The 13,355-nt window shown below is 42.8% G+C and overlaps 3 non-coding genes across 3 annotated transcripts; 1 reads left to right on the top strand and 2 right to left on the bottom strand.

The window, feature by feature from the left end:
- Positions 1-3,273: 3,273 nt before the first annotated feature.
- On the top strand, positions 3,274-3,462 carry LOC147050545 (U2 spliceosomal RNA). Its single transcript, XR_015067503.1, has one exon. It is a non-coding gene; the product is annotated as a U2 spliceosomal RNA (small nuclear RNA).
- Positions 3,463-8,947: 5,485 nt separating this feature from the next.
- Positions 8,948-9,112, bottom strand: LOC147050544 (U1 spliceosomal RNA). Its single transcript, XR_015067501.1, has one exon. It is a non-coding gene; the product is annotated as a U1 spliceosomal RNA (small nuclear RNA).
- Positions 9,113-9,440: 328 nt separating this feature from the next.
- On the bottom strand, positions 9,441-9,630 carry LOC147050543 (U2 spliceosomal RNA). Its single transcript, XR_015067505.1, has one exon. It is a non-coding gene; the product is annotated as a U2 spliceosomal RNA (small nuclear RNA).
- Between the last annotated feature and the right edge of the window lie 3,725 nt (positions 9,631-13,355).

The following is a 13,355-nucleotide window of genomic DNA, read 5'->3' as shown; positions in this document are numbered from 1 at the left end:
AAATCATTCCACAGTATTCCCCAAAAAAAAAATTCAGCTTTTCGCCTTCACACGCAATTTCTCCAGAAATTGCAAATTCTAGTTATTATTATTATTCTTCTTCTTCTTCTATTTTATTCTCCGCGATTTCTGTCCTTCTACTTCTTCCACACAATTCAACCCATTCACTCCATTCCACTTTTCACTCATTCCAACTATTCCCGAGATGAGCGCTTCCATTTTTGGTATTCCGAAAATTCTCCGATTCCGCAAAATTCCCAAATTCCCGACAAATTTTTCCCCATTCATTCTCAATGGCACATTCAACGTTTCACATTCACGTCATTCCAGTTTGAAATTCACGTCATTCCAGTTTCAAATTCACGTCATTCAGCACATTCACATCACATTGGGAAAGATTCTCAACATTCCCCAAATTCCCACTTCCCAAAAATTCCGCAAAATTCCACCAAATTCCCCAAAATTCAGTTTTTCACCTCTAAATTCCACGTTTTTCAACCGATTCAACCCATTCCAGTTTTCAACTCTTCATATTCTTCCACGCTATTCCCCAAATTCCCACTTCCCAAAAATTCCGCATTTTCAAATTTGAAATTCCACCAAATTCCACTAAATTCCCCAAAATTCCGTTATTCACCTCTAAATTCCACGTTTTTCAACCGATTCAACCCATTCCAGTTTTCAACTCTTCATATTCTTCCACGCTATTCCCCAAATTCCCACTTCCCAAAAATTCCGCATTTTCAAATTTGAAATTCCACCAAATTCCACCAAATTCCACCAAATTCCACTAAATTCCCCAAAATTCCGTTATTCACCTCTAAATTCCACGTTTTTCAACCGATTCAACCCATTCCAGTTTTCAACTCTTCATATTCTTCCACGCTATTCCCCAAATTCCCACTTCCCAAAAATTCCGCATTTTCAAATTTGAAATTCCACCAAATTCCACTAAATTCCCCAAAATTCCGTTATTCACCTTTAAATTCCACGTTTTTCAACCGATTCAACCCATTCCAGTTTTCAACTCTTCATATTCTTCCACGCTATTCCCCAAATTCCCACTTCCCAAAAATTCCGCATTTTCAAATTTGAAATTCCACCAAATTCCACCAAATTCCCCAAAATTCCGTTTTTCACCTCTAAATTCCACGTTTTTCAACGGATTCAACCCATTCCAACTTTATTCACCTTATGCTTCCCATATTCACCCCATTGACCCCCACTTCCACTATGTGGCGGCCATCTTGGATTGACCCTAAAGTGACCCCAATGAGCCCTGATTGGACCGGAAGTGACCCCAGGGACCCCGGAAGTGACCCCAAATAGACCGGAAGTGACCCCCAATGAACCGGAAGTGACCTCAGGCAAACCGGAAGTGACCTCAGGCAAACCGGAAGTGACCCTAAATAAACCGGAAGTGACCTCAGGCAAACCGGAAGTGACCCCAGGTAAACCGGAAGTGACCCAAATAAACAGGAAGTGACCTCAGGTAAACCGGAAGTGACCCAAATAAACCGGAAATGACCAAAATAAAACCAGAAGTGACCCAAATCACACCGGAAGTGACGATTGCAACAAAAAGTGCCCCAAATAGCTACATTTTCGCTAACTTTTTCAATTTTTGTCCGATTCAACCCGTTTCAACATTTAACTCCGAAAGTGACAATTAGAAAGCCATATATTTAGTTTCGTTCCAAATTTCAAAACTTTTTGGCGCAATTTTTTTTTTTAAATTCCCATTCATTCTCAATGGAGATTTATTATTTGCTCTAACTTTGACATTTTTTAACCGATTTAACCCATTCCAGCTTTCAACTCTTCATATTCTTCCACGTTTTTTTTCCAAATTCCCACTTCAGAAAAATTCCACATTTTCAAATTTGAAATTCCACCAAATTCCACCAAATTCCACTAAATTCCACCAAATTCCCCAAAATTCCGTTTTTCACCTCAAAATTCTACGTTTCTCGAGAAATTCAACTCATTCCAAAATCATTCCACAGTATTCCCCAAAAAAAAAATTCAGCTTTTCGCCTTCACACGCAATTTCTCCAGAAATTGCAAATTCTAGTTATTATTGCTATTATTATCATTATTATTTCATTAAACATTTATGTTATAACTTTTCTGGTGTTTTATTCCTTGTTTTTATATTCCCCAATCAAAGCATAAAAATCAGACATTTAGTTAACTGCTTTATGTGACAATATGTATATGTGTTTTACGTTGTTATATGAGTTGGTAACAAATGTCGGCTTAACGGGCTTTTTTCCCCAACCTTTTATTCAAACACAAACACATTCGGTATATTAACACCATCAACTACAAGCCAACAAATACAAAATTAAAACATCAATGTCGGCATAACGTGTGTCGGCTGGCAACGGCATAGCGGCAATGCTGTCTGTCACTCATTCGTGAATCTTCGCGAACGACCAATCAGCAGCGAGTAATAGATGGAGGAGGGACTTTACGAGTCAGTGACGTAGTTTCCAGCTCACGATCGAGTCAGTGACGCAACTTACCGTTCACGACTAGGTGAGAGACTGTTGCCAACGTCAGTGTGTAAGTGTTGTATAATAGAAAAAAATGTGTTTATTACCCGAGCCAATTAATATTATATATAATAATTGGTGGTGGGGGGGTGAAGTTGTATTGTTTGATGTGTATGGGTTGTTTACACAAGATGTGGGGGCACGATTTGTTGAACGAGTCGTTTCAACGAATCTTTTGAGTGAACTGATTCTATAAATATTCACCTAAAAGTACTGGAATTCACATCACATCAAGTGCCCTCGAAGCCTAACTTACCCCCGGTTTCTATCTCAAGTTAAAATCAACAAGACAGTGCTACAAACAATATACAAATAACAAGGAACAAAAAATAAATTCACACAAAAATAATTTGCACACCATGCAAAACTTGAAGCTTCGCCAGAGCCGCAACAGCTCCGCTCAGCGGCGGAAGACACAACTGCTTCGACTTCGGCAGTTACACCAAGGAAGCCTCATTGTCCATCACTACTCAAAAGCATTCAGTGTGTAACAGCACTGTAGACCTAAACTCCGTGTGAGTACTACTGTGCAAAATGTTTGTCTTAAACAGAAAGAAAACAATCCTCCACTCCCAGAAATTATGCAGTCGAGATTCCCACATTTGGGGAAATCCCAGGGGTCAGTATGTGGCATTAGCATTAGTTGATATATGTAACCGTAACTTGAATTGGTGGTCTCTTCATTTAAGTCATTGGCTCAAGCTCATTTCTGGCTATCGCTTCTCGGCCTTTTAGCTAAGATCAAGTGTAGTATCTGTTCTTATCAGTTTAATATCTGACATTTCTCCTATAAGGGGACTGCATATTAAATTGATTTTTGGAATAGGGAGGTGTAAGGGGCTTACCCCGTCCACGCCACGTATCGACCTGGGATTACAATATCTCCAGGAACGGTGCACCCTCTCTACTGGTCAAATCAATAGTGTGCATGATAGAAAACAATTTCAATCCTTTTGCCCCATTCTTACAGGATTAAGCAGTCAATTATATATGATGGGGTCTAATCTAAATGTAAGACGCAGAGGCAGCAAGAATTTACTTAACCGTTCTAAAATATAATTAAAATGTGTTTCTTTGCTTGAGATTTTCCGATCATTTTTCCTGGAAGTTTTATTACAATTCTTATCCTCAAATTTGGAATGTCATTTTCGAAACTTGTTCAGAAAAAAAAAGATATATATTATTCAGTGGTAATGTTGGAGATTTTCAATAAATACAAATTCATAGTTTTAGGGTTTTCAGGTTAAAAGAGACAATACATGATGGGCATGTTTTCAACAGTTCAAATCATCCATCCATTTTCTGAACCGCTTTGTCCCCACGAGGGTCGCGGGTGTGCTATCCCAGGAATCAGCGGGCAGTAGGCGGGGTACACCCTGAACTGGTGTCCAGCCAATCACAGGGCACACTGAGACAAACAACCATTCGCACGCGCACTCACACCTAGGGACAATTTGGAGTGCTCAATCAGCCTACCAAGCATGCTTTTGGGATGTGGGAGGAAACCGGAGTGCCCGGAGCGAACCCACGCGGACACGGGCAAACATGCAAACTCCACACAAGGAGGGCCAGAGGCGGAATCGAACCCGCACCCTCCTAACTGTGAGGCAGACGTGCTACCCAGTGCACCACCAGTTCATCTGCTTTAAATTTCAGTGTTTGTTGGATGAGCTTTCTGGAAAAGACTAACCTTGACATTACCAGCGACTCACCATTCATTTCCTTAAAAGTAAAGCGTACACTCTGGTGCCTCCGCATGGCAGCATGGGGAGCTACCATAGCGGAACATATACTGCAATTGATCTTAGCCAAAAGGCCGAGAAGCGATGGAATATACGAGTGACGGACTCGCTTACAGGCATCCCTGTCAACCCATTCTCACCGACAGTTACAGTACGGAACAGAGTGCTACTCTTCTGGGCACTAATAAATCGGCAAACTTGTCTGCCGACTTATTTGTTCACGAGGCATATATGTGTCTCCTTTCAGCAGTCTCTATCCAAATACACAGTGTAGGTACCTCTTAAAAAGGTAGTCCCGATGAACATGAAAGGCAAAGATTGATAAATCGCAAAGAACTTTCCAGGGTCATCATATGTACCCAATAGTTGCGCCGAAAAGAGTTGGGCCAGAAGTATAGATTGAAACTGATGCAGAAGTGGCAGGATTTGAACCCTCACCTCAGGAGTGCCTGGAGCCTAAATCCAGCACCTTAGACCGCTCGGCCACACTACCTACCAGCTGCAGTCTTGACAATGAATTTTGTTGACAATTCTCTTAAAACGCGATGGCGGATGAGTTGGTTTCTCCACCAGCATCCAGGTTAGTGCTTCCCGACTGAGCTTTATTCATAATGTAATGAAGCTTGTACACAACAGAGGCGAAACAATATGAGTGACAATCAAAATCCAGCTCTAAGTTGGAACCAAATGCTTGTTTCCCAATTAGAGGACTGAAAATACTAGCAGAGTGGCGCAGCGGGAGCGTGCTGGGCCCATAACCCAGAGGTCGATGGATCGAGACCATCCTCTGCTATTTGTAACTTGTATCCTTTGGAAAGCTTTGGACCTTCTCTCGAATTGTTATATTGTGAAGAAATGTCTTGCCCGCATTTTCCGCACGTTGGTTGTGCTGCATGGAAGTCGACCCATCCTCAATGCACACAGTTTATGAGGCAAATATGTCCTTTCTTTCATCATTCTCACCCCAAATACACAGTGCAGTTACATATTAAACGGGTACTCCAGGTTTGAATAAAAGGCAAAGATTTCTATTTCGCAAAGACTTTTGCAGTGTCTTGATACTTTCCAGCTGCACTGACAGGAATTGGGCAAGAAGACCAGACCTGAATTGATGCAGAAGTGGCTGTGGTGGGATTTGAACTGACACCTCAGGAGAGACTGGAGCTTTAGATCCAGCACCCTAGACCGCTCGGCCACAATACCTGATCGCTGAGCTACTGTATGGAATTTTCTTGACAATTATATTAAAACTTTGGAATCAGAATACATAGCTGGTTTCCCCACCAGCAACCAGGTTAGTGCTGTCATACACTGCCTTGTTTATAATGTACCAGAGAAGAAAAAACTCACAGAAGGCCTGGTGATCATCTACAAGAGCCAGTTACCCGGAAAGCAAAAATACGCAGAAAAGGTAGGTTGGTCCACGACCACCTACCCTGTTGAAGAGGGCTATCGGGGCTACGTCAGCACATCGACTTCGACAAGGCTGCTTCGTGTGAACAACTGGGGCTAAGCTCCGAAGGGAAGGGCAACGAAAGCCCTGACTGAGGAAGCAGAGAAGGGAAGCGTCTGGCTGTGGCTGAGGAGGAGAGATAAAGATTGGGGATCAAGGCAGTTAAATGGGCCAGCTGCAGGGGGGGACGTCTCCACCAGGACGCGTTCCAGGGTGAGCGAAACTCTGATGAGCGGTGGTCCCCGGTTGACGACCCTGCCGCTCACTCAAGGCGCCGTAGGAGGCGCGACAGGCACATGTGCCCTACAGAAACAACACCATACCTTGATTGTACCGAATCAATCACAACAGGCGAAACGACTTCAAAGACAACCAGAATCCAGTTGCAAGTGTTGGTACCTAATGCTTGTTTGGCAATGAGTGGACAGAAAGAGTTTTGACTGATCGGCTGCTGGGTAGCGCGGATGGAGCGTTCTGAGGCCATGGCCCGGAGCTTCATTGAGTGATTGAAAACATTTTCTGCAATCTGGAGCTCGTTGTTTCCTATTGTTAAACAGCCTCCAAACTTCTTTCAATCGTTGCTCTCGAACGAAGTATTGGGAAGTTCAGACTGTCTATACGTTGATTGTTGCACATGGAAGTTTACCCATCGTCACTTATGTTTCACATGGAATGTGTGTGCCTTCTTTTACCGGTCTCCTCATGAGAGACCGGAACCTTAATTCAGTGCTTTAAAGCAGTGGTCCCTGTTAGTGATGTTCACTCTAACTTATTTTGCAAGAACCACACGGGAGACCGTATGCCCTTTAAGCACTTGCAAGTGGAGAATTTGTTCGTGACTGTAGGTACAGCAATGTTCGAACAAAGTCTGACTTTCGATTCTTGTAAGAGAGTATTTATTGAGAGAAGTAGGGTGGGGGTGAGAGTGGCCAAGTTGGGGGTGAACCCCTGGCTTCTCAGGGTGTCACAGCAGGGGCGTTTTTACGATGTTGTGTAAACAGAACACCTCTGATTGCTTCCTCTGCAGTTGGTCAATCATTTCAAAGGATCTTAGCACTTGGTTCAAATACTTTTGTTGGGTCTAAATATGATCAGACATTAAATCACATGCTGGAACGAAGAGGAGAAGACAACCAGGATGAGTTTACTCGCGAGGAGAACGTTAGCGTTGCCACACTAAAGGGAGGAGAGATGGTGGTTGTAGCAACGCTGATTAGCTAAGGAATGTAGTGTAGTATGACCTAGCACTTGTCGGCCCTCGACCCCCGCATTGGGACTGCAGAGTCTGCTCTCTTCCCTCAACCAGTTGTCCTCTCCATGGGTGGCCGACTCCTCCTCGACTGTGATCAGATAACTTGAAACACGTTGAATGCCGCTTATCTGTGGAACAATGCAACTAACCCCTTGCTAAGTTTATCTTCTTAGTAAACTAACACAACACATAATAATAATAATAATAATATCTAGCCCTACCTAAACATTTCAACACATATTAAGTAAATGTAAGGTAACTGGTATACAGTTCCTGAAACGAACATTGAGTAAATATGGAATAACTTTAATGTGACTACTTCAAACTGTATATAACCAGTTACGATCATCTACAATCAATGAATCAAAGCTACAGTTAACTAAAAGGAATGAAGTCCCTTTAAACTGAACAAAGAACATTTCGCCTATGCAAAGAAGCTCTGCTCATTGTTAGTGAAGGCCTCTTACAAAACAAACACAAAAGTAAAATAAGGACAGGAAGGAACCATAAGGCTGACGGAGATCAAAAGACATTCCTTAAACTAAATACAAAGCATTTAGTTTAAAGGAGAGTCGTAAACTCGTAAAAGATAAGGCCTCCTGGTCTGGCAGGCCAAGGCTTCCCCCGAGATTATTCCAACAACTTTGTTAAGACAGGACAAGCTATGTTAATTATTACAGGTTACATTCCAACATAAGCATAAGATCAAACTAATCTCTCAACCCTAACAATCCCTAACTTTTTTTGCGCCACGGACCGGTTACGCATCAGAATAATTTTTGCGGATCGGCCTATATATAAATAAATATAAAATTTATATAAATAAATAATACATTTATAATAAATATATAAATATGATTAAATAAAATGATACGACTGGCATAAGAACAAATATAAACCACATACAAATAAAACTCACCATTTCGTTGATTTATTGGGCGCACCGAGCTTGTTTCTCAGAAACGAGTCGGTCCCATCTAGGCGTCATCAGAAACATTGACACCCGAAGTGGTTAAAGTTTGTCTTTTAATGCAGGATGCTTGGTCTCCATGTGTCGAAGCAGTTTTGAAGGTTCATTGCCTCGTTAGCTAGCCTGTAGCCGCATGTGCCGAGTGCGCTTGGCGCGTAATGCTCCACTATTACGCCTGTGACCTCTTATGCCCAGTGAGTAGTACACACACACTTCTAACCCACTAGCACCATCACGTCATTCGCCAGTTTACAAATGGCACCGTCATCAAACAGAGAGGATGTAAGATAAGTGGTCGCGTGCCCTGGCCTAAGAAGTCATACTTACTTGACAGGGGAGACAATGTGATCACAAAGGTCTCTTCTCTGTTTCTTGCTCATTTTTCCTTGCCTCGCTGGCTTGACTGGGATGACGTCACGTGACCGAGACGAGCATCTTGTGTCAAGAGACACAGCGACGGATGTAATTGGGAGAGAATTGCCAAATTATTTATATTTTTCAAAATAAATTATTACTCATTTTTGCTAGCTTTGGGGGCTCGACTGGGAAAACATATCCCGGTTTTGAGTGTCTTGACCAGAATGAATTGATCGTTGATTAACAAAAAAAAATAAAAAATAAAAATATATATATATATATATATATATATATATATATATATATATATATATATATATATATATATATTTATTTATTTATTTATTTATTTATTTATTTATTTTTTTTCTTCCTGTTCAGCTTGGCTTCTCGGTACCAAGTGACCGACCCACAGACCGGTACCGGTCCACGGACTGGTACCGGTCCACGTACCGAGGGTTGGGGACCTCTGCTTTAAAGCGCTTGGCCACATTACCTAGAAGCCTCAACTTCAATTTAAGATGCAGATGCCAAGTGCCTGCTGCGGCCCTGCAACAGGATTTGCGAGCATTTGTTTCTCATTTGGTTTAGGACTCTCTGTATTTAACAATCAAATCAGGGAGAGCACAGACACACTTCCCCGTTCTTACAAACTATGCAGTCAAAATTGCTGCATTTGGAGAACTCGCAGGGGTCAACACGACCCTCAGTGCAATGGGCACACCTCACACTTGGTGAACCACCTTCGTGATCACGTTGTCTCCCCTGTCAAGTAAGTATGACTTCTTAGGCCAGGGCATGCGCCATTTGTAAACTGGCGAATGACGTGATGGTACTAGTGGGTTAGAAGTGTGTGTGTACTACTCACTGGGCATAAGAGGTCATGCCAATGAGCTAATGCGACAAGCCTCTGGTGATGGTCGCAACCTGGGTTTGACTCACTAGAACTGGTGAGCAGTAGAGCAAATGTTTTTCGGTCAAGTGTCCGTCTGGCTGTCCTGAAGGCATTGTTTTCTTTTGCAAGGCGCGCCATAAGAAACTGAGCAGTGCTCATAAGCCAAACAGCATCTGAGCGGTCCTAGCTGTGTTTTATTGAATTTGCAACATTGGAAGGTGCACTAGTCCCAGATATATTGCAATACCAGTTGATGCGCAGAGTGGGGAGAGCAAGCTCTGTACCGCATCTTCCTGTTCCAAAAAGTAATTTCATATTAAGTCCCTCAATAGTGATGTATCAGATATTTACCTGATAAGAACAAATACTACACTTAATCTTAGCCAAAAGACCGAGAAGCGTCGGTGTGTATGAGTGACGGACTAGCTGATAGGCTTCCCTGTCTACCCATTCTCACCGACGGTTACAGTACGGCACAGAGAGCTGCCCTTCTGGACACTGGTAAATCGGCAAACATGCGTGCTGTTAGGGATGTTCTAACTCTAACTTATTTTGCAAGAACCACAAGAGAGACAGTATGCCCTTTGAACACTTGCAAGTGGAGAATTCGTTCGTTACTGTAGATACAGCAATGTCCGAACAAAGTCTGCCTTTGCATTCTTGCAAGAGTGTATTTATTGAGAGAAGAAGGGTGGGGGTGAGAGTGGCAAAGGTGGGGGTGACAATTTACATGTGTGGTGGTCACCACAGACAATGGTTGACCACTTCAGAGGGTCCCAGTTTATTGTTTTACGAGGTCGTGGAAATAAAACCTAGTGGAGCCTTCCAGATGACTAACTAAACAACACACCATTTGAAAGGGGGGCAACAACTGAATGGTTAAACTTTTCAGAGTCAAAGAAAGGTAGAAGGTTAAAACAAAGTTCATCATTCTAGTCTACATCCCAACATAATCATACGATCAAGATAGTTCATAAACCCTAACATATCCCTCCTGTTTATCATATGATTATGCCCACCCCGATCAATCAAACATAAGTAAGAAAATATAATGAAGAAAGAAAAACAACAATAAAATCAAAACACAGAAACAGCACATCATTGTACCCATCACTTGCGAAGCATTTTCGATGGTCAAATCATTAAGTTTCTGTAAAACATGCTCGGCCAAACATCATCTACGCAATTTACGTAGATCAATTTTAGTGTGTGAGTGAAAAACCTGCGGCAAAATGTTATAATGCAGGAAAAGTCTCACACGGTCCCTCTGCCTTAGGCGACCATAATGTTATCAATAACAACAGTCAAGACAAAAAACTGCTCGTGATTATTCAGCCGTCATAGTCATCACATTTGACATGTCTGATATGTTGTATTTGCACTTGTGCTATGGTAGAAGATAAAATCTTGATACAGCAGACTTCAAACACGGGATAACACAGGTTGTAAATAAGCACATCAACACAAGCACAAAAAGCACAGGAGTCACACATTTCATCAGCAGTTGCCACCAGTTGCCAGAGAATAGCCACGAAAAGAAATCCCATTGACGTGGGACTTTGTCTTTTAACATGGCCTGCTGTAAGTTCTTCAGTGAATTCATGGCGTCGTTGATGTGCGTGTCATTTTCTCCTGGTATGTATGTGCAACAGGAGGTCCCAATAATGTGGCACACACCATCTTGCGCTGCAGTCATCAAGTCCAGAACCATCCTGTTTTGTAAGACCATTAGCCTAATAGCCTGAATCTCTCTGTGTAGGCCACTTGCGGCAATGTTCGTCCTTTAACAGTCACATTGAGATTTGTCCAGAAAAGCTGATCACAGGTACCGTCTGCAAGTCCAGGGCGGAAAGGGTCGGCATCACTGACTGTGACAGCACGGTGTTGATATCCAATTCCTCCTATGGATGCCATACATTTTGCTTCAGTGACATTCATTGCTCTCGCCTCCAAGTGAACTTGCGTGGAGGAAGGAGGGAGTTTGGAACACACATAGCATCCCTCCTGTGTGTGAGCTCTCACACTGAACTTCACATATCGGTACCAAGCGTTGGTTTCGTATGGGTTTCTGGGGTCCCATGACCAGTCCTCGAAATTCTCATCATGTGACCATCTTCTTCCACGAATGACACTGTCCATTGGTCCATTCAGATGAGCCCACAAACTATAGCACACTCCAACCACAGCGCAGCATAGAATCCACCTGGCATATGGAATTCCGTTGCTACTAGGATGGCAGAGACACCGGGACATCTCCTCGCCTAGCGGAGTGGGGATCGCTGAATTCTTCACCAACGTTGAGACGTTCCACCCTAAACGATGAAACCCCTTTGAAGTCGGACTTCCCCACTACTCCGAATGAGGAGTCCAGCACTCTCTGCAACTTGCAGTGGCTGAGGTGAATCCAGCTGGGCCGTTCAGCAATCTTTACTGCAGTGGGGGTAGTCAGCAAGACTTGGAATGGTCCCTCCCACCGCGGGCTGGCCCAGTTCTTTCTTTTGATGACCTTGATGTAGACCCAGTCTCCTGGCTTGATGAGGTTCTCAACCTGTGGTGAAAGAAGACCAGGCGGCAGTAAATTTGCATTTAACACATCTTTCATTTTGAGCGTTCTGATCATGTAATCTGCCAAGGTCTGTTCTTCATCTGCTTTTTGCAAATCTGCAGGGAACACAGGTAGTCTATATGGTCTCCCATGTATAATTTCAAAAAGCGTTAGCCCTTCTGAATTGGGGGTGATTCTCATATAGAGTTTCACCAAGTCTAGGCACTCTGGCCAGGCTCTGCCTGTTGATTCCATGCATTTTTTCAACCTGCTTTTGATAGTAGCGTTTGCTCGTTCAACCAGGCCTGCACTGGATGGGTGCCAAGCACAGTGGTTTTTTAACGTTATCCCAAGGTGTACAGCCATGTTTTGTACAACTTGGTTCACAAAGTGTGGACCATTGTCACTGTAAATGATCTGTGGGATGCCATGAACCGGTATGACGGTTTTGCAAATGGCTTTTGCCACTGTTAGGGCATCTGCTCGTTTAGATGGAACTATTTCAACCCATTTGGAAAATGCATCAATCATCACTAGGCAGTATTTGTGAGGTCCACTTTGTGTGAGTTCAATAAAATCCATGTGCATGATTTGGAATGGGTAAGACGGTTTTGGAAAGGAGCCTCTCTTAGGTCTCATGTTTCCTTGTGGATTATGTTTCACACAAACAGGACATGCTTTACAAAAATTTTTGAAGTAAGCATCTAAACCAAAGGTAGTGAATTGTTGATGTATGATGGACCTCATCCCTCCTGTCGACACATGGCAAGGCCCATGTGTCGCAATTGCTGCTGCCTTAAAAAGTGATTTTGGTAAAACAGGTTTGTCATTGATGCGGTGGATATTATCTGTATCTACAACTGCACCTTTTGTCGTCCACATTCGTTTTTCCACCATTGGAGCATTGCCCTGCATGTCTGTCAGTATAGTTTTATCTATGAGTTGCGTGTCCTCTGAATCTATTAAAAAAACTTCATGGCCATGTTTCCCTGCTGCTGCTTCTTTAGCGATTTTATCTGCAAATCTGTTTCCATTTGAGACTTCATCTGTGCCTGTGGTGTGAGCAGCACATTTACACACAGCAAGTTTAGCAGGTAAACGGATGGCCTGCAACAAGTCTTTTAACAAGGAGGCATGGGTAACCGGCTTACCGGTTGATGTTGTCATCCCCCTGCGCTCCCATTGTTTTGCAAAATAGAACAGAGTAGAAAACGCATACTGACTGTCTGTGTATACAGTGACTTCCTTATCTTTTGCTAATTGACAAGCTCTTGTCAGTGCAATCAGCTCAGCAGCCTGCGCTGACCGATTGCATGGAAGCTTCTCTGCTTCAATAATCTGGTTTGGCAACTTCACAATTGCATAACCACTTTGATTGTTCCCTTTAGGATCCTTTGAACATGATCCATCCACAAACCATTTTTCCCCTTTATCAAGTGGAGTGTCACTTAAATCTTGTCTGGGTAGCTGTAGATGTTCTGTAGCATCCAAACAATTATGTGGGGTTCCCTCCCCTGGCAACGGGATCAATGTTGCTGGATTTAGGACTGTGCACCTTTTTATCATAATATGCGGTTGTGACA

The sequence above is a fragment of the Syngnathus leptorhynchus genome, chromosome 10 (assembly GCF_054491065.1).
Source record: "Syngnathus leptorhynchus isolate UIUO chromosome 10, UIUO_Slep, whole genome shotgun sequence".
Lineage (NCBI taxonomy): Eukaryota > Metazoa > Chordata > Actinopteri > Syngnathiformes > Syngnathidae > Syngnathus > Syngnathus leptorhynchus.
Note: the sequence above shows the minus strand (reverse complement) of the source record. Positions and strands in the feature narration are given on the sequence as shown.